This window comes from Odocoileus virginianus, unplaced genomic scaffold (assembly GCF_023699985.2).
Source record: "Odocoileus virginianus isolate 20LAN1187 ecotype Illinois unplaced genomic scaffold, Ovbor_1.2 Unplaced_Contig_84, whole genome shotgun sequence".
NCBI classification, from domain to species: domain Eukaryota; kingdom Metazoa; phylum Chordata; class Mammalia; order Artiodactyla; family Cervidae; genus Odocoileus; species Odocoileus virginianus.
Window position 1 is genome coordinate 10351 of NW_027224401.1, and position 27977 is coordinate 38327.

The 27977-nt window shown below is 41.1% G+C and overlaps 1 long non-coding RNA gene across 2 annotated transcripts in view; it reads right to left on the minus strand.

Annotated features, from left to right (window-relative positions):
• Positions 1–393: 393 nt before the first annotated feature.
• The window catches only part of LOC139034252 (uncharacterized), a 51086-nt gene continuing 23502 nt past the window's right edge, over positions 394–27977 (minus strand). Inside the window, exons 4-5 of one of the 2 annotated variants that reach the window (XR_011486668.1) lie at positions 6957–7090; positions 394–6465 (exon numbers count right to left, since the gene is read on the minus strand). This is a non-coding gene — a long non-coding RNA (uncharacterized lncRNA). Of the gene's footprint in view, positions 6466–6956; positions 7091–23436; positions 23653–27977 lie in introns of those variants that run through there. The other variant, XR_011486667.1, reaches the window with a different exon arrangement.

Consider the following 27977-nt stretch of genomic DNA (forward strand, 5'->3'; position numbering starts at 1 on the left):
AATTTTCCAATAATCAAAGGATTGTGGCTTTAAAGCTGTATATAACATAAGCCTGCAACAGGATACTAAATGGTTTTGTTGAATCAGGGGTTACAAAGTGGTGGCCCTGGGATGTATTTTATTTCACCCACACAATGTTTTTTTAAGAAATGTATTATCTGAATGCTTTCAGATAGGACCTGAATGCTCAAATGTTTCATTGTTCCCACCATTCCTTTTTGCTTTATATCTGTTCAGTACTCCCATCTAGTTTGCCTGTTTGGCCCTCTGGAGGCATTTACGTTTGGAACACCTGGCTAGGCGGTATTCCACTAACTCAGAGCACCCCAACACTTTCCCCCGCAGTCCTATTCTTACCTAGTTATTATTCAAATGACATCATGCAACACACCATCAGTTCACCAAGTTAGATTTATTGATATTTTAAACAAAAAGGACAAATTCACTTCCTGCATTTATGAACCTTCTCTAAATCTGGAGGAATTGATTCATCCAGGAAATATTTACAGAATACAGAATTGTAGACCCATGTTCCTCAAGTCACAGAATCCTAGCAGAACTAGAATTCTGGGATGTACTGGCAGGTTATACTGCCTACAGTAGTTAAAATGATTATAATTATCAAATCTACTAATCCCTCCCATTTTCTTTCCTCCACATCTGTTTTCTCCAGTGTTTGCTGGGAATCCCAGTGAAACAGGATACTTGAACTCAGGTCTCACCACCCCTCTGCTCACTCACTCAATCTACCATCTTCAGCTGCTGTCTTTCTCCTATTTCACAGCTTTGGGGAAATTCTTGATCTTTCTTCTACAGGAGGTGCTGAAACACAATCATTTTGAAACATGCAAATACTGAGTTTTTCCTTATTTGCCAAAGGAAAAATGACATCAAAATGTTTAATTCTAGAAAGCAACAATCTATTCAAATATTTACTGAACCATGAACCATCCAATATCAACTAGTTTTCCTCTAAGACTCAGGTAACTCAAAGAGATCTTGAAGGTCAAGTTCAGTATTGGTCAGCGTTCTCCAGAGAAACACAACCAACAGGATATGCACAGATAATAGAAAATTTATTATAGGAATTGTTTCATGAGGTTATGCAGGCCAAGAATTCACCCTTCTTCTGCCTTTTGTTCTATTCAGGCCCTTGATAGATTGGATGTTGCCCACTCACAGTGGTGAGGGCACACTTTCTTTATCCAATCTACTGATTCAAAGGCTAATCTCTTCCAGAAACACCCTCACAGGCACAATCTGAAATAATGTTTTATCAGCTATCCCTTAGCCAGTCAAACTGACACATAAAATTAACCATCTCAGTCCCATGCCTTATGAAGGAGCAAGGACAGTTAGTGATCATATAGTTACTCCCTACTGAAACTGAGATCAGAAACATCTAGACCAGAGATTCACAACCCTCAAACCCATCAAAATGATCATGACCTAGAGGGGCAGGACTTGACTTTAACATACTGATGCCTGGGCTCCACTCCAGAGAATCTGAGGTGAGGCACCAAATATTGGCACTTGGTAATTGAGGTGACTCAATGTGCAGCCAGCATGGAGAACCTCAGGTCCAGACTAGCACTCCTCCAAGTATTGGCTTCAGACAGTCAGCATCACAGTGGGAGGGGATGCCCATCAGAATTTCTGCCTACACTTCCAAAAGGGCAACAGAATTAGGATATCTGGGGCCAGGGCTCAGGAATTTGCATATGCCCAGCTCTCTCTGCAATATGTAGGCCTAGTAAAACTATAAAGCACAGGCTAGACAAAAGTATAGAACTACAAGGACCACTGGCATTAGAGGCAGATATAGGTATTAATCTCAACTTGCCCACTTAAAAGCTACAGGCCCCCTTTACGGGTGAGTTTCTTAATCTTTTCAGCATTAGTTTCTTTATCTCTAAAATGGGATAAAGGTAATGGCCTCAGAATTAAAGGAAATAATATGTTATAAAGCCACAGCATCACAGAGTTGGTGATCCATAAATTCCCTTCCTCATTTTGCCATTGTCTAGAAGAAGCCTCTTTTGTGTAATCTCATTTATTCTGCCATAAATATCAGAAAACAAGCAACTTGGAGTCAAGTCCTACAACTGTGATTGAGCAACAAAGTACTTCCACATCTAGAAATATTGCAAGGATTGATGGAGTATTTTTAAATTGTCTGTTTGACCAAAAGAAATCTGCAGGCAGGGTCCCAAATCTTGTTTTATCATCATGTATACATAGAACTTTTTTACTCCATAGATCAAGATAAGTTCACTAGCTTGTCAGGCCAGTGGACTCAACTGTCAAGTGGCATTTTTGTCCTTGGAGGAATCTGAGCCCTTGTATTTTTTGTGTGTGTTATTATCCCAAGAAGTCATTTGCTATCTAACCTACCAGAGCAGTAGTAAACTAAAACTGTCTGTTCACTGTGTCAATCATTTAGACGTAAGGCAGAAGGAAAACATCTTTCTGGTAAATGATCTTTTTGATCTCGAGAAGAGAAAACAATTTGTCCTGTGTTAACCATGAGTTTTCATTTCCAAAGGTAACCTTCTAAGGCTGCTTGCTTGCATGCTCAGTCATGTCCGACTCTTTGTGACCCCACGGACTGTAGCCCGCCAGGCTCCTCTGTCCATGAAGTTTTCCAGGCAAGAATACTGGAGTGGGTTGCCATTTCCTATTCCAGGGGATCTTCCCAACTCAGGGATTGAACTCATGTCTCCTGCATTGCAGGAAGATTCTTTACCTCCTGAGCCATCTAAGGCTGAGATAAATATAAAGATGTGAGGCCAACATGGTTACACTAAAACTTTCAAACTAAGAGGCAAAAAATAAAACAAGAGGCTGGGAGTGGTTTAGAGAAACTCACTTTCCCCCAACTGTCAGCTTCTACTGAGAAGACCAAGGGCCATGATTTTTCTTTCTTTCGTGGTTTCTGAGGAGGAGCCCACCTCTGTAACTGACATGGCCTGGGAGAGCCTTCCCCTCTTCTCTGCACTGTCCACCTTCTTCATGCTCAGAGCACTCATTTGTGAAGCAGCTGCACTGAAGTCTCCAACTCTCGCTCCTGCTAGTATCATCACAGCAGCTCTCAGTCCCCATGTATCCCCGAGATGGCTGCCAGCTACAGTCCATCCCGGCTGTCTACCCTGTGCTCCACACTCTTGCTGACCTGGTCTCTGTACCCTACCCACTGAGTCTCTAGGAGAAGCCTCCTTGATGCCAGTACCTATCAGGTCCCACCAAAAGTATGCCAAAGAGTCTCTCTTTGGCTGCTCTCTAAAGTGTCAGCACGGACTTGGGGTCCATTCAGAAGGATGCAGAAGCCCTTTGCCCCAACATTGTGTCACAGTTTGGCATTCTGCACTACAAAGCTTCTGTAATTACTCCAGGGTCTCCTAGAGTACTTGAATGATTCTGTTAACCTTGGCCTCTATACTGCTTTCACTGTAGGGGGTTTAAACCCAGCTCAAAGTAGAGTATATGGATGATTTGCCTGAAGAATACGACAAAAGCTGAATCAATAAGGAAGGTTTCTTACTGTGGAATAGAATTATTAATCATGTGAAAGTAGATATAATTTATTACCTCAATAAAAGTAGGTAGGGAATTCTTAGCTTGTTCCCTTAGATTTTGTTCAACAAAATCACCAAGGTCCCAGGATCATTTATATCTTTCCACTTTGTCACTGTCAGCATTTTTGCCTTAGTTTGTAACCTTGTGGTTACAAGATGGATGCTACAAATCCAGGTATTACATCTTATAACCACATTCAAGGCAGGAAGAAGGGGGAAAGTGCAGTGTAGAGGAAGTGTCTTTCCAAGCTCCCTCTGTTGCCAGGCAGTAAAATCTCTCCTGGATATCCCTTAGTAGTCTTACTCATATGTCTCATTGGTCAAAAGTCACATGGCCACCTAGTTAATAAGAGGGGCTGAGAAAGGGAGTATTTGTCCAAAGCAAAGGGAATTACCATGCATTTATTTAGACCACCAGTTTAGACCACTTTCTGAGACTCATCTTGTCTGGTACATATTTTGCCATCTAAGTAAAATTGAGTTCTTGGTGGCAAGGGAAAGGGGGCACTACTATTTTGGATAGATTAGCTTAGTGTGCCACAGAAAGTAGGAGAAGAAAACACAGTCTTGTTACTTGAGGAGCTACTTCCCTTATCACCAAAAATAGACTTACTCTGTACATGTCAATAATACTGTGTATCTTTAAACATAATCATAAAAGTTCAGAAGCTGTGAGGACAAGGTCAAGACTTCAGAGTCCTAACATTAAACGGAGAACAGCAATCAAAGGATCAATAACAATTCTGTCTTAGTATGGTCACTGTTGATATTCCTAAAAGGTGCTGATGAGTATTGACCTCCCATGAGTGTTGGAGGTCAAGGCTGATGCAGAGTCAATTCCAACTTGCTTCCTGAGAAGGGTAAAAGTGAGGACCAAGACAGGAAGCTCAATATTGGTTTCAGCTAATTGTGTGAAACCACTTGACTTGATGTTGGCAGGGCAAAATCGAATGCTAAATTTAAAACCCAAATTCAACTCTTGCCTTCCTTACAGCCAATATTTTAAGACTGTTCCTTATCCTTCATCTGAAAAGGTCAAGGATCAACAGGATTTGATAAAAGAGACAGACACCCTCCTTAGCCTCAAGCTTAGTGGCAAAGTCTCTTCTTAATGATGTGAGTTAAGTGAATAAGACAGCATTTTATGAAGTCTACCTTTCATGATGAAGAGTCCTGTCTGGTTTTCATCGAAATACATATTGTAATAAGCAAAAACCAGATGATAATGATTTATACCTACTCATTTGAAAGAGAAAGACAGAGAGGATAAGTGTGACCACTTCAAAATAAATGACACCACTTCTGCAATAGCCTAGTGTTTCACTTAATGGATGTCTGGGTCAAGGAATTTAGACTATATATATAAACGTGGTTTTAATTTGCTCTTCAACCAAAGTTTCATTTAACTTTTCAATAAATGTGCTATATTAGAATAAATATTAAAATTGAAAATATTACAGTTTAGAAAACAAAGGCAATATATTCCATTTTGGGGTTGATGTCTGTGCTCAGGACTGACATATAAAACACATACCACTCATCTCTGCAGCCTTTTTCATTTACTAGAGAGATTTGGAAGATATCCAGTGGTACATTAAACTAGTAATCACACTCAAAGACTATAAACAAAATGAAAAATGGCAACTGTCTCCTGCACAATGCCTTCCAAATCCTGCCTTCCTCAGTTTCCTTCCTATAGGCCTCCAAGAGTGCCCTGCTTATAAACTACATTCTTCCAGTTATTCAGGCCCCAAACCTCAGAGTTATCCTAGACCCACACATGATATTTATCCTATCAGCAAATCCTGTTAACCCCATATTAAAATCATGTCCAGAATCCACCCATCTTCCATAAGCTTCACAACCAGGCCAATGGCTCCAGCCTCCCTATTCACTCCTCTGGAATCTTGCAATAACCTCCAATCTCCTGACCCTTACCTTTACCCTTTTGTCAGCCACTCATTTTCCTTCAGGGAATTCTGCCTCATAGTGGGTGTGAGAGAGAAGTAAGATGCCACTACCATTTCCATTTCAATTCCATTTAAGAAGATGATCTCCCATGCCAAGTACGATGTGGACACAAAGTAAATTCCTACCAATTCTATTTTTCTGTGGTGAGAGTTAAATAACAAATCTCACTGAAAGGAAATTTAATAAGTTGTTAAGTTATCATACCTTTTATATTGGATTGCTTATGATTGGATAAAAAAAAACAAAGGATAAACAAGGAACTCGGCACCTGTCAGACCTGAAGACTATCATTCAGTCGTTTGGACCCCTGAGTCACTAACAGAGTATTTTTCCAAAGAGCAACCATTTGGATAATTCTTTAATACCCAATATTTTTATATTATTATGAGGTTATGGTAATAGCAGAAAATGATTCAGGGAAGGATGATGCTATACTGGTAGCAAATAACAGAGAGATGGAAAGGAAGGAATATTGTCCATTTGGAATTGTGTTCTCTATTTTTAGTACAAAATGACCCATAAACATTCTTTCACATAGTAGTCCATCTAAGTGCATGTGTACTCGTGTTCAAAACTCCTCCTAAAAACAAAAGTGTTATCAGGTAACTCAATGATGACAACAAAATAATCATTAACATATTATCTATTATTTCAGCCTTAAACCTTAGCTTTCATGAGAAGAGAGAGAAAGATGTCAAGGGGGTGACAATCAAAAGCAAAAATAAAGAAATAAAAGTGAAGGATGACAGCACAAAGTGTCAGCTGCAAAGAAAGTCAACATCACTTCTGAGTCACAGCAAGTGAAAATAAGATTAGGATTGACATCAGGTTTTAGCCCACAATAAACTCTTCAGCCATTTTCTTCTGCACTAACAAATTATTCTGCAACATGCCTCTTGCTACAGTCACCAGCCTTAGCCTGAAAGGAAACAAATACACTTTCTATCACCCAGGTGCATTTTTGGCATGAACAATTAGAGTGCCACGGAGAGAAATGTACAGCATGATGCCGTTAGCTGCTACATCACAGACATGTCCTACAAATTTATAGTTCAGGCTTCCTGCATTCCTCAGTACAATGCAAAAGCCATTTTGTCATCTGTATGAATTTGTTGCACAAACATAAGTCTGTCTTTGGGGCAGGTAGATGTTATGTTCACTGCAGAGTGGAGGGTCTGTCAAACTACCTCTAGACCCTGACTCAACAGTCTTATCTCAAAGGCAACTCCATTTTTTCCCTTCACTCAGACTCTAACCTTGGGGACATCCTTAGCTCACTGGTACTCTCACAGTCCATACACAACTGGTCAGGAAACCCTGTTAGCTCAACTTTCAGATGACTTTTAGGATCTGACTTCTTCTCCCTATCTCCAGAGCTGCCACTGTGTCCAACACCCCACAATCTCTCACCCAGATTAGTGATGGGGGATGTCTGAGGCTCCTCTTCTAGGTGAAGTTGATGCTGCTGATCCAGGGACCACATCTGGGTGGCCAGGCTCTGCAGTGTGTTTCCAATGGAAGGATAATGGAGAGGGGGGGAGAGACTGGAAAACAGGAGAGTATCCTTGGCTGTAAATAATAGGATGTGGAGCCAGTGACACACAGCACATGAGAAAAGGTACTGGAGACAGTCCAGGCAAGTGGAGTCACCTGCCTGCCTGCCTCCCCACTTACTTCTGCCCCTGCTCTGAGCATCTCTTCTCAACCCAAGAGTCAGATAGAACCATGCCTTGCTTAAAACCCGCAGGTGGCCTCCGTCTGAGAGCAAGTTAGTCATTACAATGACTGGTCTGGACCCTCACTGACCGATTTCCTCTCTTATTTCTGTCTTCCCTCTTCCCCATACACCACTCAGTCACAAGGTCCTCTTCCTTTTGGCTTGAGCCTCAGGCTGCTCTTGTTGAGGTTTCTCACCAGCTGTTCTTTGCCTAGGATGCCCTGTCCCAACATATGCGTCCTCTGTCCCTCACTTCCTTCAGGACTTGATACAAATGTCATCTCAGGAAGGCCTATCCTCAGCACCCAACTCCTCAGTGAGCCTGCATCTGTCCTTCGCACCCTCCCCCCACTTCTGCTCCCCTTACCCTCTTCTAGCTTTCCCACGGCACTTATATCTTACACACTGTACAGTCTATTTACTTATTTATTACCTAAACCAGTTACTGCCTGTCTTCTGCAGCAGAATGCAAGCACTGTGAAGGCAGGGATTTTCTCAGCTCCATTCACTGATGGATCCCCATTACCTAGCACAGTGCAGGGCACAAGGAACATACGCTGAGTAACTGAGTGAAAGCAGTCTTTGGCGATAATACCGCCTACATGAAGGAAAAGCTTTCACTGTGACAAAAAAAGTCTGAAGAGAAAATCACTTTTTAAAAAACGTTTGTGTTCTGGAAATAGTCACATATACAGAAATAGAGAATAGTACAGTGAAGGTCCGTCTAGTCAAAGCTATGGTTTTTCCAGTGGTCGTGTATGGATGTCAGAGTTGGACCACAAAGAAAGCTGAGCACCGAAGAATTGATGCTTTTGAACTGTGGTGTTGGAGAAGACTCTTGAGAGTCCCTTGGGCTGCAGGGAGATCCAACCAGTCAATCCTAAAGGGATGGTTGGATGGCATCACCAACTCAATGGACATGAGTTTGAGTAAGCTCCGGGAGTTGGTGATGGACAGGGAAGCCTGGCGTGCTGCAGTCCATGGGGTCACAAAGAGTCAGACACAACTGAGTGACTGAACTGAACTGAGCTGACAGTGAAGGCCATGTACCCAACACCAAGCTCCAACAATTATCAACACATGGCCACTCTTGTTTTAGTTATACCTCTATCCATTTCCCCAGTGGGTTATTTTGAAGCTAGTCTCAGGAACTATATCATTTATTTATAAACATATCAGTATTATCTCTAAAATATAATACAAGGACTATTATCACTCCTAACAAATCCAGACAACCCCTCCATCACCAGAGGCCCAGGAAACCACTGATCTAATTTCTGTCACTCTAGCTGAATTTCACCTATTCTAGAAATTCATGTAATGGAATTGGACTCTATGTACTCTTTTGCAACTGACTTCTTTGCTCAACATACTGTTTTCGCAATTCACCCACGTTTCATACCATACCTTCAAAGTAGAACTGGAACAGCAATTGTCACCCAGGTGGCACTAGCAGTAAAGAACTCGCCTGCCAATGCAGGAGACATAAGAGATAAGGGTTCCATCACTGGGTCAGGAAGATCCCCTGGAGGAGGGCATGGCAAGCCACTCCAGTGTTCTTGCCTGGAGAATCCCATGGACAGACGAGCATGGTGCGCTACAGTCCATGGGGTCACAAAAGAGTCAGGCACAACTGAAGAGACTGAGCAGGCACACAAGATGCAGTAAATATTAAGTGACTTCAGTTCAGTTCAGTCGCTCAGTCATGTCCGACTCTTTGCGACCCCATGAACCGCAGCACGCCAGGCCTCCCTGTCCATCACCAACTCCTGGAGTCCACCCAAACCCATGTCCACTGAGTCGGTGATGCCATCCAACCATCTCATCCTCTGTCGTCCCCTTCTCCTCTTGCCCTCAATCTTTCCCAGCGTCAGGGTCTTTTCAAGTGAGTCAGCTCTTTGCATGACGTGGCCAAAGTACTGGAGTTTCAGCTTCAACATCAGTCCTTCCAATGAACATTCAGGACTGATTTCCTTTAGGATGGATTGGTTGGATCTCCCTGCAGTCCAAGGGACTCTTAAGAGTCTTCTCCAACACCACAGTTCAAAAGCATCAATTCTTCGGCGCTCAGCTTTCTTTATAGTGCAACTCTCACATCCATCCATACATGACCACTGGAATACACCCTGGCTAAGTCAGATACTGAATTTAGCAGCTTCCAAACTTCCAACCACAAAAAGACAGGGTTAAATCCTCATTGTCCAAAGTGTGTTCCGTTGGGGACCAGCAGCACTGGCATCCTCTGGGAACCTGCTAGAAATGCAGGATCCCAGGCCCTGCCCCAGACTGACTGAATTAACATTTACATTTCAACAAGATCCCCAGGACACCTCCTAGTTTCAGCATCACCTGGTTAAGTAGTCTTTGGGGGAACAGTTCAGTAGCCCCATCCTCATGTCACATGCAGACTGCTGTGTCAGGGCTCACTGTGCTGGTCACTTAACATGAACTAAGAAGCAAGGACTTCTAACATCACCTTGGCCTCTTTGCAAATACCAGCTTGGCACCAGGGAGTAGAAAGATCAGGCAGGAACACTGTGGGAAAAAGCAACTAACATAGTCAAGTTTTAATTTCCTTCTTAAAAATACATCTACCACTAAGATTTAGGAAAGCTAATTGAATTATCTAAACCATGATAGCCTAAAGAGCTCAAGAAGGGTGTCTGTGCATTTACACAGGGGAAATCATTCAGAACTCAATGGCTGACAGTCTGAAATGCAGGAATCACATCGAAGAGCATCCATAAGACACAGTTTCTTTAGAGGAAAGACTCTCTGAATTCTTACATATTTACCAAAAGCAGAAGGGTAGCTTGATTACAGGGGATTACAAAATACTGGAAAGGATTCAGGTGCAAATATAAACAGTGACTTTAAAATGGCTATAAAATCTCAGAAAGCTTACACAACCCTGTCAGAGCCATAAACATTGACCCAGCTGCAGGAAGGAAACAGACTATGCAAGGTGGAGCTCTCCCAATTACATGGTTGAGAGGTTTCTAGAACAAGGCACACAGTCCCTGGGTAGGCACTAATGGAAGACTGAAAGGCAGACGTTCCCCATTTTAATCTAAAGTGAGATGAACCTACACACCGCAACAGTTTATCTGCCCATCCACTGGTCTCTGCAGTGTCACCACCAGCAGCCAGATAGTCTCGTTTTGTTATCCTAAAACTGCCCAACTTTCAAGTTCAGAAAACTTTTTGTTGATTTTAACAGGATCAGGCTGATACATCGGATGAACCCAAGGCCCTCTGTACTCCTCTCCTTCTTCCCCTTGACCAAGTGCAGTGACTGGATCTGTCATTCATTCTTTCTTCCTAAGAGTTTTCATTATGCTTGAAATATTTCACCTTGGAACCAAGTGCAACAGCCCTGTGCTAACTTTCTATCTATTCCAGTGGATCTCAGCTGGGGGCAATTTTGTCCCCCAGGGCACATTTGGCAATTTCTGGAGACATTTTTAGTTGTTACAACTTGGGGATGCTAATAGAATTTAGTGTAGGCTGCTAAACATCCCACAATGCATAGGATAGCCCTACAAAGAAGAATTGTTTGGTTCCAAATATCAATTAGTGCTGCTGTTAAGAAACCATGCTCTCCTCTAGTCTGCTATCCAAGCAAGAGCAAGAATCATCTGGTCCAAAACAACTATCTGGGAATCTTTCTGGTCCTTTGAGTTCACATTCCTTGGACTGTAGTTGAGCCTAGTCAAGGTGACACATCCAAAAAGTCAGGCCAAATTAAATGCCTTATCACACCCAGCTCACCAGGTATAGTACCTCATTCATGGTTAGTACTCAATACGTGTGACAATTATCCTTACCAAAGCCATAGAAGTTTATTTAGTCCAAGATTCTTATACCAAACTGCTTGTGCCTATAATGCATTTTGATATTTTGAAATTGAAATTCTCAATTTCAATTTTACATTGACTTATATTAGCTAAAACATATTTTCATCCCTAACCAAAAATAGATTATTTGTCATCAAGATGTCATAGATTCTTGACAGACAGTATGAAAGCTTAATAAAGAACTCAGGAGGGAAATATATGCAAAAGAGAATGCAAGCTCAAGCAGCTGTATAGAAAGGAGTTCCTAACAAAAGTGCCCTTTGTAGTCAGAGTCAACTCCAAACTTTTAAAAAGGAAATATCCTCTCAGCCAGGATTCCTCAAGATTCTCAAGGTCATGGAGAACAAGGAAACACAGAGAAACTGTCACAGAACAGAAAAGACTGGGGAGACATGTCAACTAAATGCCACGCGGTATTTCAATGGGGTCCTTGAACAGAAGAAGGAGTAGTAGAAACACTGGTGAAATCTAAATCTAGTCCGAAGTTTGGTTGCTAGAAACACCACTGCAGCATGGAGACCTAAGATGTCAACACTGAGAGGAAAGGGGTGAGGGCTACATGGAAGCTGTCTGGGCTATCTGGGCAATATGCTTGTAAATCTGAAATTACCCTAAAATTAAAAGGGTTATTCAATAAAATAATAAACAAAACTGAATGATCCTCCAGGAATTTTGATCAAAATCCTGAGGCCCAGACATGTGTACAGTGACAAAACTGTCACTGATTCTGAAGCAAACTCCAGGACTGAGAGTCTCCCCAGCTTCATTTCTGAAAGAGCATATCCTATTCCCATTTCTTTTATTTTCTGCATGGCATACAGGATTACAGCTCTCTGAGCAGGGATCGAACTCGAGCCCCATGCACCGCAAGCACAGAGTCCAAACCACTGGACCACCAGGGAAGTACCCTGTTCCCAGTCCTTGTTATAAACTCATTCCTTCAGGAAAAGAGAGGATACCTGAGGGACAAGAGAACAATGTCTGCCCAGGATCCTTGTTGGGCTCCGCAATCTCTAACCTAAAGCAGGAGACCCCTAGGAAACGCAAGGCTAGTCTTTTATTCTAGGCCCTTTCTTTAACTATGAAAGTTCCCTCAGTCTCGCCATCTCAGAACTTAATTACTGAGCACAGTAATTCTCTGCACAGTAGATTTTTATGCACTGATTCTTGTGCCTCTGGTTGTGTCCTCCTGCACACATGTCTTTTTGCTCGTCCTGTCTTCCTTCCAGCACGTGCAGGAGTGAAGGGGCAGGTGGCTGTCAGAGCCTTCAGGCCTCCAACAGCCCAGACTGGGAGGAGCTCCACTCCCTCAGATGCTCATTGTCCCAAGGAGGGCTGCAGAAGGACTAGCCTGGCGCTTAGTTTGAATTACAACAAAGGCAACAAAGGCAAGCGCATTGTTGAAAAACTATCTTTAGAGCACAAAGGTTGTACTATTTCACTTGGCAAAGACCTTGGGTCTCCATCTATGTTATTCATTTCTGCTCTACTGTGAGCATGAAAGCAATCTATTCAGATAGGCCCTGAGGCAGGATTGAAATGCCAAAGCCAAAATAAGAACAGGAAATAAAAAGAAAAAGAAACAAAGGAAGGAAGGGGAAGACAGAAGGGGGAAAGTTAGTTAGCTTCTGGAAAAAAAAAAAAGTAGTATCATTTTCGACCAACTTAGCAGCATCTGAAAAAAATCTGTTTACTCTCATAGACACACACACACACACACACACACACAATCACCCATACATACATATATATGGAAGTGCTCAACCCTCTACCTAAAGCTACTGAGCAGTCTGATCAAGCACAGAAATAACACACAAAATATTATAGTATTTGGTCAGTAACTCATTCATCAAATAATTCATTTATTTATCAAATAATAAGTAACTACTATGTGCCAGGAACTGTCTTGGGAGCTGGGGATACAACAGTGGACGAGTCAAAGTTTCTACACTCACAAAAACTTTAGCATTACTAAATACCATTTATCAAAAACATAGTAATTGCCAGTTATTGGCCTATGTACTCCCTTTACATGTATTTTTTCATTTACTACTCACAGCAACCATATGAGGAGATAAAATTATTACTCTTAGTTTTCAAATGAGAACCCTGAGGCTCATCAAGATCTAGTAAATTACCCAAAGAACTGACAGCACATAAATTTGAATCCAGAGAGGATAATCATAGCACCAGGGCTAATACTGTACAACTAGCATTAGATGTCAACTGTTAACCTATCCTGTGGTGGCATAAAGTGTTGATGGGACCAAAGCAAATATGAATCTTGCATTTTACTCCAATGTGGAAGAACTCTGGAGCTTTCTTTCTTTGCCCTCCTTCCCGTGGCTTCTGGGTCTGGGAAGAGGAGTGCCCTTGCCTGCACTTGGTTCTCATTCTTCATTCCTTCCCCTCTCATTCCTGGAAAGGGAACAGCAAGGAGGAAACTGCCTTTCCAGCCCACGCACAGCTGGTGGAAGGAAGCTCTGGCAGGCACCGAGCTCTCCCAGAAGCGGGATTCCAGGAGGAGCTGTTCCCTGCTCCTCGCCTTGGCTCGCCCACTTTTGGATGCACTTCATCCACATGCCACCTGTTATGTGCAGCTCAAGGATTGGCACTGGCTCCCTGTCAGAGCCCAAACAGGGCTCTCTGCTTCAGGTGGAGACCCGAGGAGTGGCAGGAAGATGTGCCTGAAAGGGAAAGCGGAGAAAACGCTGGACTGCACTCTCTGAGCAATGGCTCTTGGAGACACCTCCAGAGGCAGCTGCCCAACAGGCAAGGCCTGTGCCAAGCAGCTGTGTGCCCAGGAATGAGGAGCAGTGCACGTATGGCAGAGCGGAGCTGTACCATCTGTCACACACCCATGCCAGTCTCTCCGCTTTAGGCACGGTGGGAGTGGGAGGCGTCAGGAGAAAAGCGGCAGCTCACCAAGCCAGCCACACACCATGGCTCCCCTCTAACGGGCTCTTCCTCTAAACATTTAGACTCCTTCGCTGCTGCCATGTGGCAGTTGCCAATATATACAGTCCCATAATTAAGAGCATGGAGTCTGGAATCAGAAAACCCTAGGATTGAATTCTGCTCCACTAGGCACAAGTACAGGTCTTTGGGCATCAGTTTCCTCTTTTGTAAAATGGAAGTCATAATTACCCCTCAAGGTTGTTGTAAGGATTAAATTCAAGAGTAATTGTAAAGATCTAAGGGCAGCGTTTTAAAAAAAAATGTAATAAGTACTAAGTAAACAAAGCCTTTTTCATGCTGAGTCAAGCCTCTGACTGTAAAGCCTTCTTCTTTTGTAGGTGGTAGCTTTTCTGTCTCAATTTTTGGAAGTAAAAAGAGCAACGGCACTTCTCAGTAAACTTTAATGTGCATTCAGAGCCCCAGAGGATTGTGGGAAAAGACAGATGCTGGCCTAGTAGGTCTGGGGGAGCCTGAGAATCTGTATTTCTAACAAGCTCCCAGTGATGTTCATGCTACTGGTCCAGGAACTATAATTTGTATAGCAAAGGTCTAGGAAAACAGCTGTGGTACCCTGGGTAAGCCGTCTAACCTTTCTAAGCTTCAGCATTCTTAGATGTAAAAAATTTAAAGTTTATCTAGATGATGTCACATTTCTTTCATGCTATCATGCTGTGATAGATTATTTGAAAAATGGCCACCTACAGTTCCTCCCACACTACCTGCTCTTCAGTAGTATGACTTTGCTGCCCCTCCCATTGAGAGGTGGAGCCCCTTCCCTTGAATCTGGCTGGTTCTGGGACTTGCCTAAATCAGGAGAATGTGGCAGAAATCAAGTTGTATGACTTTCAGTTTCTGGCCTGAGGAAGCTTAGCAGCTTTCCTTTTTGCCTTCTTATGAACCAGATGCTATGTAAAGAAGCTCAGGCTAGACTGCTGTATGAGAAGAGGGGGAGGGTCACCTGCCCCAGCTCTAAGTACTGCAACTGAGGGGCCAGACATGGGAGTATAGCTGTCTTGAACATTCTAGCCCCAGTTGACCACCTAACTTTATGCAGATATTCACGTGACTCCAGCTGAAGATTTCATGCAGCAGATGAACCACCCTACTGAGCCCAACCCAGAATTATGAGAAATAGCAAATCTATTTTTAAAGCCGTTATGTTTTGGGAGGTGGTTTCTTACACAGCAATTGACAGTTGGTATATACATTTTACTCCCATAGGAGATAATACAACCTTCAAAACCAGAACTGCTGGAAGAACTACAAAGAAACATGCCTACCAACTGAAGAGCAGAATGTATGCCAAGAGTTGACTTTTACATTTAGAGTTCTCTCTTCTATAACCAGTTCAATGTAATAGGTACTTACTCAGGGCTACTGTGAGAGAATTTAGAGACATAATTTCAAGAAACTTGCAATATATTTGGGAATGGTAGTATGTTACAAAGAAAACAACAAGAAAACATGCACCAATTAATAATAGTACACTAAGCCTGAATTTGAGTCCCATGGAAGAGCAGACTGGTTCCAAATCAGGAAAGGGGTACATCAAGGCTGCATATTGTAACCCTGCTTATTTAATTTATATGCAGAGCACATTATGTGAAATGCTGGGCTGGATAAAGCACAAGCTGGAATCAAGATTGCCAGGAGAAATATCAATAACCTCAGATATGCAGATGACACCACCCTTATGGCAGAAAGCAAAGAAGAACTAAAAAGCCTCTTGATGAAAGTGAAAGAGGAGAGTGAAAAAGTTGGCTTAAAACTCAACATTCAGAAAACTAAGATCATGGCATCTGGTCCCATCACTTCATGGCAAATAGATGGGGAAACAATGGAAATAGTGACAGACTTTATTTTGGGGGGCTCCAAAATCACTGCAGATGGTGACTGCAGCCATGAAATTAAGAAACTTGCTCTGTGAAAACAAAAGCTATGACCAACTTAGACAGCATATTAAAAAGCAGAGACAATACTTTGCTAACAAAGGTCCATCAAGTCAAAGCTTTGGTTTTCCCAGTAGTCATGTATGGATGTGAGAGTTGGGCCATAAAGAAAGCTGAGCACCGAAGAATTGATGCTTTTGAACTGTGGTGTTGGAGAAGACTCTTGAGAGTCCCTTGGACTGCAAGGAGATCCAACCAGTCCATCCTAAAGGAGATCAGTCCTGAATATTCATTGGAAGGACTGATGCTGAAGCTGAAACTCCAATACTTTGGCTACCTGATGCAAAGAACTGACTCACTGGAAAAGACCCTGATGCTGGGAAAGACTGAAGGTGGGAGGAGAAGGGGACAACAGAGGATGAGATGGTTGGATGGCATCACCGACTCGATGGACATGAGTTTGAGTAAGCTCCGGGAGTTGGTGATGGACAGGGAAGCCCAGCGTGCTGCAGTCCATGGGGTTCGCAAAGAGTCAGACATGACTGAGCACCTGAACTGAACTGAAGCCTGAATTTGAGAATCAAAATATTTTAATATCAACAATAAAATTCTATGGATACCTAAAAGGAGTTCAGTCAATGTATTCTAGAGTTATCACAGAACAATTTACTAGAGGAAGTACAACTTGGGCCTGGATAAGTGGAGGAATAAAAAGAGGTATGTAAAGATTGAGTAATGGTGTTCAAACCTGCTATACAAAAATGAAAAACTCAGTCCTATTGACAAATGCATTCTAGAAAGTTCTCAAAGTCCTTTATACAGAGAATGACAATTTTAAACAGACCTTTGAAATTATTATTTGCTATGACATATGACATGTACAATTTCACTAAATTATTAAATTGTGAAGATTCAAAAACATTATAGAATACAGGTGACAGAAATACAATAATAGAATATCAGAGATGTAATACAGGTAAAAATTGGGATGGAATAGTGTGAAAGCCAAAAGATGATGACACAGAACTTTAAAGGTGAAAAGTGTATACAAAATAGACTTGGGACAAATAAATATAAAAGATTCAATGTATATAGTGATCATCTTTAGCTCTCTCATCCAAATCCCAGTAGTAATACACTTCATTTTGAAAAGTATTTTCTATTAAGTGGTTGCTATTGGCAATGTGAAACCTCAGAATTAAAAATTTCCAATAATATTTCAATAAAATGAGTTCAGTGTTTAAGGATAAAATGTAAGGAAAATAAAATTATACTTATTTTAATAAGATTCTTTAATAAGCATTTTCTATAAGAAAACTGTGCACTTAAAATCATATTTTAACTGTACTGGATAGTAAATCAACCAATCTATTTTTTTAGAGCAAGAAATTAATCTTTTAGGCATCCTCTCAAAACTCCATTTATCTATGTTATCATTTTGTTACCTCTTTCCCCATGAAAACCCAAGGGGAAAGAACAGAATCCTGACATACTGGTAATATGAGACCTCAGAATAGTACTTGTTTTAGACGAAAGCATGAACCCAAAATCATAGCTGAGTGTTCAAGTATTCACAAAGACAAAGTAGCTTAGTAAGGGTATAACGTTACTCTCCCACTAGCATGTGGGATCATGCCAGGTACACAGTCAGCACTCAACAGTTACTACCTGAACACACGTCAATGCATGCAAGCTTTCTCAAAGACAGCTTTGGAGAGAGGGGGCTTTTTTCTCAACCTCTTATAGTTAAATCCTTCGAACACTCTTTCATTTATCCATTTAACAATGAAGCCAAAAGGCCAATATTGGAAAAGCCACAGTAATTTAAACTTTAAATAAAGGGTTATTTATTTGTTGAGTACCTATACCATGCTGGGGAAAAACAGACAATGACAAAGCAATACAGTTATGAAATGCTAAATGACTGCAAATACTCTGAAGAAAATTAAAGCTGCATTTAGAGGAGGAGGGCAGTGAGCATGAACAACTTTTAAGTAGAGTGTTCAGGAAAATTTTGTATCTGAGAAGGAGACATTTGAGCAGAGTGGTAAAACATTCCAGAGAAAGGGAGCCATTAGAACCAAAATCCTGAGTCAGAGACTCTCGATAAAGATATGACTAACAGATTATAAAATTAATACTAAAAAATAGAGAAAAAGAATAAGCCAAAAGTTAAATAATAAAAAAATCAAAGATGTGATCATTGGAGCTGGCTTTATGTGTGTGTGTGTGTATGTGTTTATATTCTCCACTTTGGGATTTTGAGTTCTGTATTAGGAAGGAGAGATGGCATTTCTCGGGGCAAATAGATTAAAGACACAAAACTTTCAACCCATTAGCTTCAGTCCCCTGGGAGGATTCTGTTCAATCCTGTCAGCCATTATCTGTAATACAGGATAACCATCTTTACCTGAGTGGGCTTTGAAAAGGCAAAGCATAGTCCTTGTCAGAGAAGGGTCCTTCAAGTGCATGTTGAATTGCCTCAGGAAAGACCTTCTGACATCTCTGCTTTTCAAAACACTGAGTTTGTCTGGGCTTTGTAACCAGAAAAAAAAAAAAAAAAAAGATTTGTCTAAATCGCTTTCTTCTCTATAATTCCAACATGTTTCCCAGTTGTTTCCTTCTAGAAATCCCGTTTATTGAGACAGTAGAAGACTCCCTAATTGTTATCTTAAAATATCTTCAGAAAATAGTGGTACATTTTGCGGAAAATTATGAATGGGGAGTATGCATTGGTGGGGCTTGAATTATTGATTACTATTGGATTCACTTTCTTGATTCGTGTCAGAAGAGCTGAAAAAAAGACAAATACGATTTCTCAGGTCAGGTGCATCTTTGCAGAGTAAAGCACTCTCTAATCTGGGCATCTCAGAGGGACACCCTGGTTTCATAAGTATTTAGCCATAAATTCATCCCAGCTACTGAAAGCGTAGATGGAATAATCAATCACACAAGTGAGCCTTAATAAGATTTTGCTTTATTTGAGTATATATTCAACTCAAAGCTTTGACAAAATAGCTTTTGTGCACAGTTAATTTATTTAATTTTTTTTAATCTTTTTTTTCCATTTATTTTTATTAGTTGGAGGCTAATTACTTTACATCATTACAGTAGTTTTTGTCATACATTGAAATGAATTAGCCATGGATTTACATGTATTCCTCATCCCAGTCCCCCCTCCCACCTCCCTCTCCACCCGATCCCTCTGGGTCTTCCCAGTCCACCAGGCCCGAGCACTTGTCTCATGCACCCAACCTGGGCTGGTGATCTGTTTCACCCTAGACAATATACATGTTTCAATGCTGTTCTCTTGAAACATCCCACCCTTGCCTTCTCCCAGAGTCCACAAGTCTGTTCTATACATCTGAGTCTCTTTTTCTGTTTTGCATATAGGGTTCTCGTTACCATCTTTCTAAAGTCCATATATATGTGTTAGTATACTGTAATGGTCTTTATCTTTCTGGCTTACTTCACTCTGTATAATGGGCTCCAGTTTCATCCATCTCATTAGAACTGTGCACAGTTAATTTAATAAAGTATATTAAATAGAGACAATCTATTGGGCAACACTTCCAAGCCTTTTTTAATGGGGAGGGAGCTGTATACCTCTTTGAGAAACTGAAGAAAGTAATGCCCTTTTCCTCAGGAAAAGATGCTTTAACAAATTTCCTCAGAAAAGGACTGCTTAAACAAATAAGAATCTGAATTAAGTATGGAGGAGTTTATGAATCTCCTGGGTCTGCTGTTGAGGGCCCCCTGCCTCACAGACAGTGAAAGACAAAGAATGTGACAACGGTACCATCTCAGGCCTCCTGGGCACTAGAAAAGTTTGAATTTCATAGGTGATGTGTATACTCAAGCAGGCCATGTTGACATACAGATGTTTTTAACATTAAAAAATTTTAAATTGTTGTAAAATATACATAACATAAAATTTACCATCGTAATCATTATTTAGTGTACAGTTCAGTAGTCTCAAGTATACTTGCATTGCTGTACAACCTCTGGAAGTTTTTCATGTTGTAGAACCGAAACTCCATATGCATTAGACAAAAGGATAACTCTCCATTTTACCTCCCTCTCCCTCCCAGGAACTACTGTTCTATCAATATTTTCTATTTCTATGAATCTGACTACTCTAGGGACCTCATACAAGAGTATTTATCTTTTAGTGTCTGTCTTATTTCACTTGGCATAATGTCCGAAAAGTTCACCTTTGCTGTAGCAAGGATCAGAATTTCTTTGCTGTAGCATACATGTCTTATTTCACTTGGCATAATGTCCTAAAGGTTCACCCTTGCTGGAGCATTCATCAGAATTTCCTTCCTTTTAAAGGCTGAATAACGTTCCATTGCAAGTATAGACTTTGAGACCCCATGGACTGTAGCCCACCCGGCTCCTCTGTCCATAGCATTTCCAAGGCAAGAATACTGAAGTGGGTTGTGATTCCTTTCTCCAGGTGACCTTCCCAATCTAAGGACTGAACCTGGGTCTTCTGCATTGCAGGCAGAATCTTTACCATCTGAGCCACCAGGGGAGCCATATGTATACACTACATTTTGCTTATTCATTCATCTGTGATGGACACTTGGTTTGCTTCCACCTTTTCGTTGCTGTGGACAATTTTGCCATAAACATGAATGTATAGCTATCTCTTCAAGATCCTGCTTTCACACTCTCTGACATAAATCACAGCAGATTCCTCTATGACACACCCCCCAGAATATTGGAAATAAAAGCAAAAATAAACAAATGTGACCTAATGAAACTTACAAGCTTTTGCACAACAAAGGAAACTATAAGCAAGGTGACAAGACAGCCCTCAGATTGGGAGAAAATAATAGCAAATGAAGCAGCTGACAAAGAATTAATCTCAAAAATATACAAGCAACTCCTGAAGCTCAATTCCAGAAAAGTAAACGACCCAATCAAAAAATGGGCCAAAGAACTAAACAGACATTTCTCCAAAGAAGACATACAGATGGCTAACAAACACATGAAAAGATACTCAACATCACTCATTATCAGAGAGAAATGCAAATCAAAACCACAACAAGGTACCATTACACGCCAGTCAGGATGGCTGCTATCCAAAAGTCTACAAGCAATAAATGCTGGAGAGGGTGTGGAGAAAAGGGAACCCTCTTACACTGTTGGTGGGAATGCAAACTAGTACAGCCGCTATGGAGAACAGTGTGGAGATTTCTTAAAAAACTGGAAATAGAACTGCCATATGACCCAGCAATCCCACTCCTGGGCATACACACTGAGGAAACCAGATCTGAAAGAGACACGTGCACCCCCAATGTTCATTGCAGCACTGTTTATAATTGCCAGGACATGGAAGCAATCTAGATGCCCATCAGCAGACGAATGGATAAGAAAGCTATGGTACATATACACAATGGAATATTACTCAGCCATTAAAAAGAATTCATCTCAATCAGTTCTAATGATATGGATGAAACTGGAGCCCATTATACAGAGTGAAGTAAGCCAGAAAGATAAAGACCAATACAGTATACTAACGCATATATATGAAATTTAGAAAGATGGTAACAATAACCCTATATGCAAAACAGAAAAAGAGACACAGATGTACAGAACAGACTTTTGGACTCTGTGGGAAAAGGCGAGGGTGGGGATGTTCTGAGAGAATAGCACTGAAACAAGTATACTATCAAGGGTGAAACAGATCACCAGCCCAGGTTGGATGCATGAGACAAGTGCTCAGGGCTGGTGCACTGGGAAGACCCAGAGGGATGGGATGGGGAGGGAGGTGGGAGGGGGGATCGGGATGGGGAACACATGTAAATCCATGGCTGATTCATGTCAATGTATGGCAAAACCCACTACAATATTGTAAAGTAATTAGCCTCCAACTAATAAAAATAAATGAAAAAAAAAAATCCTGCTTTCAGTTCTTTTGGATGCATACCCAGAAATGGAATTACATAGTGATTTTGATGGAGCTATTTTTATAGGTCCTATTGACACAAGGAACACTTGTTGTGATCATTTAGTCAATAAGCCATCCAACTCTTTGTGATCTCCTAGACTATAGCCCACCAGTCTCCTCTGTTCATGGGATTTCCCAGGCAAGAATACTGGAGTGGGTTGCCATTTTCTTCTCCAAGGGATCTTCCTGATCCAGGGATCGAACCCACATCTCCTGCACTGGCAGGAGGATTCTTTACCACTGAGCCACCTATGACTCAGCAATTTTGAATCACGTCCCTTGTTGAAAAGGACTCTTCAAAATGTATGGTTGGCATTCTGTTACCAAGTCATGCATAGGACAGACTTCCCTGATCCTTATTCTATACTTCAGTTCAGTTCAGTCAGTCACTCAGTCATGTCTGACTCTTTGCGACCCCATGAATCGCAGCACACCAGGCCTCCCTGTCCATCACCAACTCCTGGAGTCCACCCAAACCCATGTCCATCGAGTCGGTGATGCCATCCAACCATCTCATCCTCTGTCATCCCCTTCTCCTCCTGCCCTCAATCTTTCCCAGCATCAGGGTCTCTTTCAAATGAGTCAGCTCTTTGCATCAGGTGGCCAAAGTATTGGAGTTTCAGCTTCAACATCAGTCCTTCCAATGAACACTCAGGACTGATCTCCTTTAGGATGGACTGGTTGGATCTCCTTGCTGTCCAAGGGACTCTCAAGAGTCTTCTCCAACACCACAGTTCAAAAGCATCAATTCTTCGGCACTCAGCTTTCTTTATAGTCCAACACTCACATCCATGCATGGCCACTGGAAAAACCATAGCCTTGACTAGATGGACCTTTGTTGGTAACGTCTCTGCTTTTTAATATGCTGTCTAGGTTGGTCATAACTTTCCTTCCAAGGAGCAAGCGTCTTTTAATTTCACGGCTGCAATCACCATCTGCAGTCATTTTGGAGCCCAGAAAAATAAAGTCAGCCACTGTTTCCATTGTTTCCCCATCTATTCACCATGAAGTGATGGGACTGGATGCCATGATCTTAGTTTTCTGAATGTTGAGCTTTAAGCCAACTTTTTCAGTCTCCTCTTTCACTTTCATCAAGAGGGTCTTTAGTTCCTCATTCTATGCTTAACCCCTCCATAATTATGTGAATTTCACTTTCTACTTTATTCATTTTTTTTGAATTTTTATATATATGCATTAATTTTATAATAAAAAGGCAATAAAGATTATCTAAAGTCTGTTAGAACTAAGTATCTAATGGTTTCTCAACTGTCTCTTAAAACCATCAATTCAAAGGAAATTTATAATGTGAATATTGGGAAATGAATTCTATATAGAGAGAATATATATATATTCTAACATAATATATTAAAAGATCTGCTAGAAACTTTTATTTGATGACTTTCTGTGCAGTGTGGAGCTAAGAATAGGAACACAAATTCCTCCTTTTTCTCCTAGTATCCAACATAACACTGACCAATAAAATTGAGTATGCTCAAGAAGCCTCCAAATATCAGAGATGTATATCCTTTAATTATCAAATGGAAAAGGAAACAAGTCAAATTTTTAGTTGAGTATGTATAAGCCTCTGTTGAACATAAATAAAGTAGGGCCACTGTAATTTTATAGGTGAAATTAATTAACATGAGGTGTTCAGTGGTAAAGAATCCACCAGCCGAGGCAGTAGAAGCAGGAGACACATGTTCGATCCCTGGGTCGGGAAGATCCCCTGGAGAAGGAAATGACAACCCACTCCAGTATTCTTTCCTGGGAAATCCCATGGACAGAGGAGCCTGGTGGGCTACAGTCCATGGGGTCGCAAAGAGTCGGGCATGACTGAGGGACTGAGCACAGACACACACAGACTATTCAAGATGCCCATGTTAGTTCCAAGAATGAGAGGTCACTCAGCTGAGAATGGCCTTTAAGAGCCAAGGACAGTGGTTAACACATGACTCCCTGCTATGGGTGGTTTGCCTGCCAGGAGATGCTGAACTGACTCTTTACCTCCTCACTTCTAACTCCCACCTTCTCTCAAGCCCACCACAGGTGAGATGAGACTCTAGGATGGAGAAAGGGCATCCATTGGTTCATTTCTCAGTGATCAAAACAGCTGGAATTTTAATGATTTGCTCTTGGGGCCATGTCGACACCATGACATCAATAGGTACCTGAGTCACAAGAGCTCTAAAACACAGTTGGGTCTGATTGCTTCAATAAAGTAATCTCTTCCAACACCAGTGTCCATTTATATTGTTCAAAGAGAAACACAAGAACTTGTTATGGTATTCCAAGCCACTGTGGATTCATGTCATCAATAACTGATTTCAGAACATACTGCTTTTAGAAGTGTACTCGATTACTTTAGAACTCTGCCTGGAAGATTCAGTCCCCTTGGCCAGTGAGAATTTGCACTTGTTTGCTTATGGCTGTTTTCAGGTACTTGGAAAGTTTACAAGGAGTCCAGAGGCGCTCTCTCTGTGTAGACTGTGAGTGTTTTTAGAAGAGATATTATGTCTACTCTTTTTTTGTTCCATCCTCTTTGCCCACTCTCCACCAACACATTAGTATTATGTTGTGCATATCTAAAGTATTTGTAAATTTTAAGATGTAATTATCTTCTAGAAAGATTAGAGAGCCCTATACCAGGATGTCATAAAAAAGGAATATGGATGGATGAGAAACCTTGAGTTATAGCATATGCAAGATGCACCGCTCCTTTCTCTCATGTAAGGACAAATCCTGATAGCAAATTATTGAGAATTTTGGTGAAAAAATCAGAACTTTCCCCAGCTTTATTAAGGTATAAAAATTGACTATTTAACCAACTTCTCAGGTTCTAATTTCTATCTTTGTGCCAGTGAGTCCTGATTTGTATTTTCAGCCCAGACTGCTCTTTACAGTTCCCATCTACTAGGTATTATTACCTCAGAGGTCCTTTACACTCCAACACTGTCCAAAGCTGAGCTCGTTTAGCCCCTAAAATATCAGCTCCATAAAAAATAGAATATTGTTTTGTTTGCTGTTGAATCCCCAGGACCTAAAATAGTGCCTAGAATGCAGGTGGGTGCTCAATAAAGATTTGTTGAATGAAAATGAATGAATGAAAAGACCCTCCCAGAAGGGAGTCTTCCAGTAATGCTCCACATGTTACAAGAGGGTTCTCCAGCACTTGACAGTTAACATCGAACCCTATATCTCTTATTATCTCAGCCCTCCAGCCTCCTCTCTTGAATCAAATCACCCTCTCTGCTGCTTCATCCCCATTAACCTCTAAATATGCTCAAAATCTACTATCATAAAACAAAATGTTACTTTATTATACAAAGTTATCTATAAATCTGTTCACTCTGTATTCCTATAATTTTGAATACCCTAGAGCTCCCACCTCACATCCCACTCTTCCTCTTCTCCGTACCTTTCTCAGGCAAGGAATGGCTTGCTTGGAATGCCCTCTACTCTCCTGGAAAAGCCCTTTTTGATCTAGCTAGCTCCCTCTTATCCCTTAATTTCCACTGCAGGTATTATCTCCCCTATGAAGCCTTTCCCGGTACCCATCTCCTCCCAGGCAACCAGGCTAAGTGTTCTTCCCCTGTTCCCTCATAATATCCCCAGCCAGGCCTTCCCCAATTTTTTCACATCTTGGTACACGTGGAAACCACCACAGTCCTTGTGCAGCACCATTCGGGTACACTTGTGATTGAGTCACAGTATGCCAGTATGGCACATCACGATGCTTCGTAACTCTGCTGTCAGGATGGCACAATCACTACATGCACCCCATTGTATTACGATTATCTGTGTTTGTGTCTGTCCCTCATTGCACCTGTGAACTCCTCAAGGGCAAGAATTTTGTATTCTCACTTTTTACATTTCACATGATCACATACTAAAATTGACCTTTCTCTGGATGAACAGTTCTATAACTGTTATCACATGTATAGAACCCTCCAACCATGACCACAATTAGGACATTGAATAGTTCCATCACACAGGGTTCTATCACACCCTCCTTCCACCTCTAACCCTCATTGGTCTGTTCTGTCACTGTACTTTTGTCTTTTCAAAAATGTCATATAAATAGAACCATACAGTATGTAACCTTTTGAAACTGGCTCTTTCCACTTAGCATAATGTGTGACATTCATCCAAATTGTCATGTATATCAATAGCTTGTTCCTTTTTATTGCTGAGTAATATTTCATTGTGCACATTTAAGACAGTTTGTTTATCCATTCATCCACTGAAAGATATATGGGGTATCTCCAGTGTGGGCCAATTTCCAATACAGCTGCTATAAACATTTGTGAAAGGTTTTCCTGTGAACATGAGTTTTCATTTCTCTAGGGTAGATACCCAGGAGTGGGATCTTATGGCTTTTATGGCAAATGTATATATACTTTTATGAGAAACCAACAAATGGTCTCCAAAGCAGCAATACTGTTTTATTGCTACATTGTGCTGGCAATGTATGACACTTTCAGTGGCTCCACATCCTTTCCAGCACTTGGCATTGTCAGCATTTTTCATTTTTCCCATTCTATTAGGTGTGTTATGGTTTCTCATTGTAGCCTAGACTTTTATCTTTGTACCCCAGCATTTAGCACATTGGTAGATCCTCAATAAGTATTTACCAAACTGAAATAAACTCATGTTTCAAGTTCACTAACATTTTAATTATACTTTCTATAATGAAAGCTTTGTGTTTAAAACCAAAGAAGCTGCTCCCTCATACCCTCCTATACTCACTGCTCCCAAGTCCTAGAGGAACCACTGTTCCTTTTTGAAGATTGATATAGTGATATAATCTATAACTTTCACGCAAACATAAATCAAACTTAAAGACCTGCTAACAAGATTGCTTTGAAGGGCTCATTATCACCACTACTAGTACTAACAATAAGAATCACCATCAGTTATCAGATAATTGGATGAGCCAGGCACTGTGTTAGGAGCTATTCCTATGGTAACTCATTTACCCCACCAAACCCATGAGATAGGTATTACCCTCTCTTTACAGACATGGGGACTGAGGTTTAATGAAGCTGACAAACTTGCCCAAAGTCATACAGCCAATAAGAGAAGGCATCAGGGTACACGCCCAGGTCAGGCTGGTTCCAGAAACCATAGTCCTAACCCCCATCCTGTGTGGCTCGCTCTCCTGGGCAAAGGAACCAGCTGTTCTCCAAACAACAACAGAAACTATCTCAAGTCACTTAAAATCTGAAGGATTATCAAAGTTCAAGAAAGCAAACCATTCTCCTCATCACATCAGTCTTATAATCAACAATGAGTTTTTGATCCTTCAGATCAACAATGAGGCACCTGGATGAGGGGTGTAGGGACCCCCAGTCTGGGAAGTCTACTCTGCCTGAATGGAGGACAGACTCAGGATTTTAGATCTTATTCCTGTGAAGCCAGTAGCAGGAGTGGGACTCAAGTGAGCAGCACTTGTAGTTCTATGAAAATTATCCCCATCCACTGAATCTTGAGAGCATCCTCCACAGGAGACATGAGTTGAAGTTATAATAATGGTTGCTTTTTAGGTTGAGTCATAAAAACACAATGGAGTTATATATGTATACATATAAAATAAAATTAGCAATGTACTAACCTGAATCATCTAATGACTAAGCACATCCAGGGATAACACAGAACTTCAGTCCTTAGAGATATATCTAACATTAATTCTAACAAAACAAGACATACTAGACTTTTCACTGGATGCATGGAGTTAAAACTCTGGCCAACAAACCATCAAATTGGAATTATGTGGTTCAGCTTTATAAGTTTTTACTTAAAATATTTCTTATCTCTTTTATTACCTACTTTCTCCCAAACTCATAAACAATATGCTTCAATGAGCTTGGAGCTGAATCTATTTCTTTTTATGTTATTGACCAGGCCAGAAAGCGACACAAGTCTCAGGATCCTATATCTTAAGGAGTCACTTTCCTTAGCCCGAATATTCAATCATTTCATCCTTCAAGAATGAAATCAACAGGAAAATGTGTGCACTAAAAAGTTACCAGATGAAATTATGTCATAAGCAAA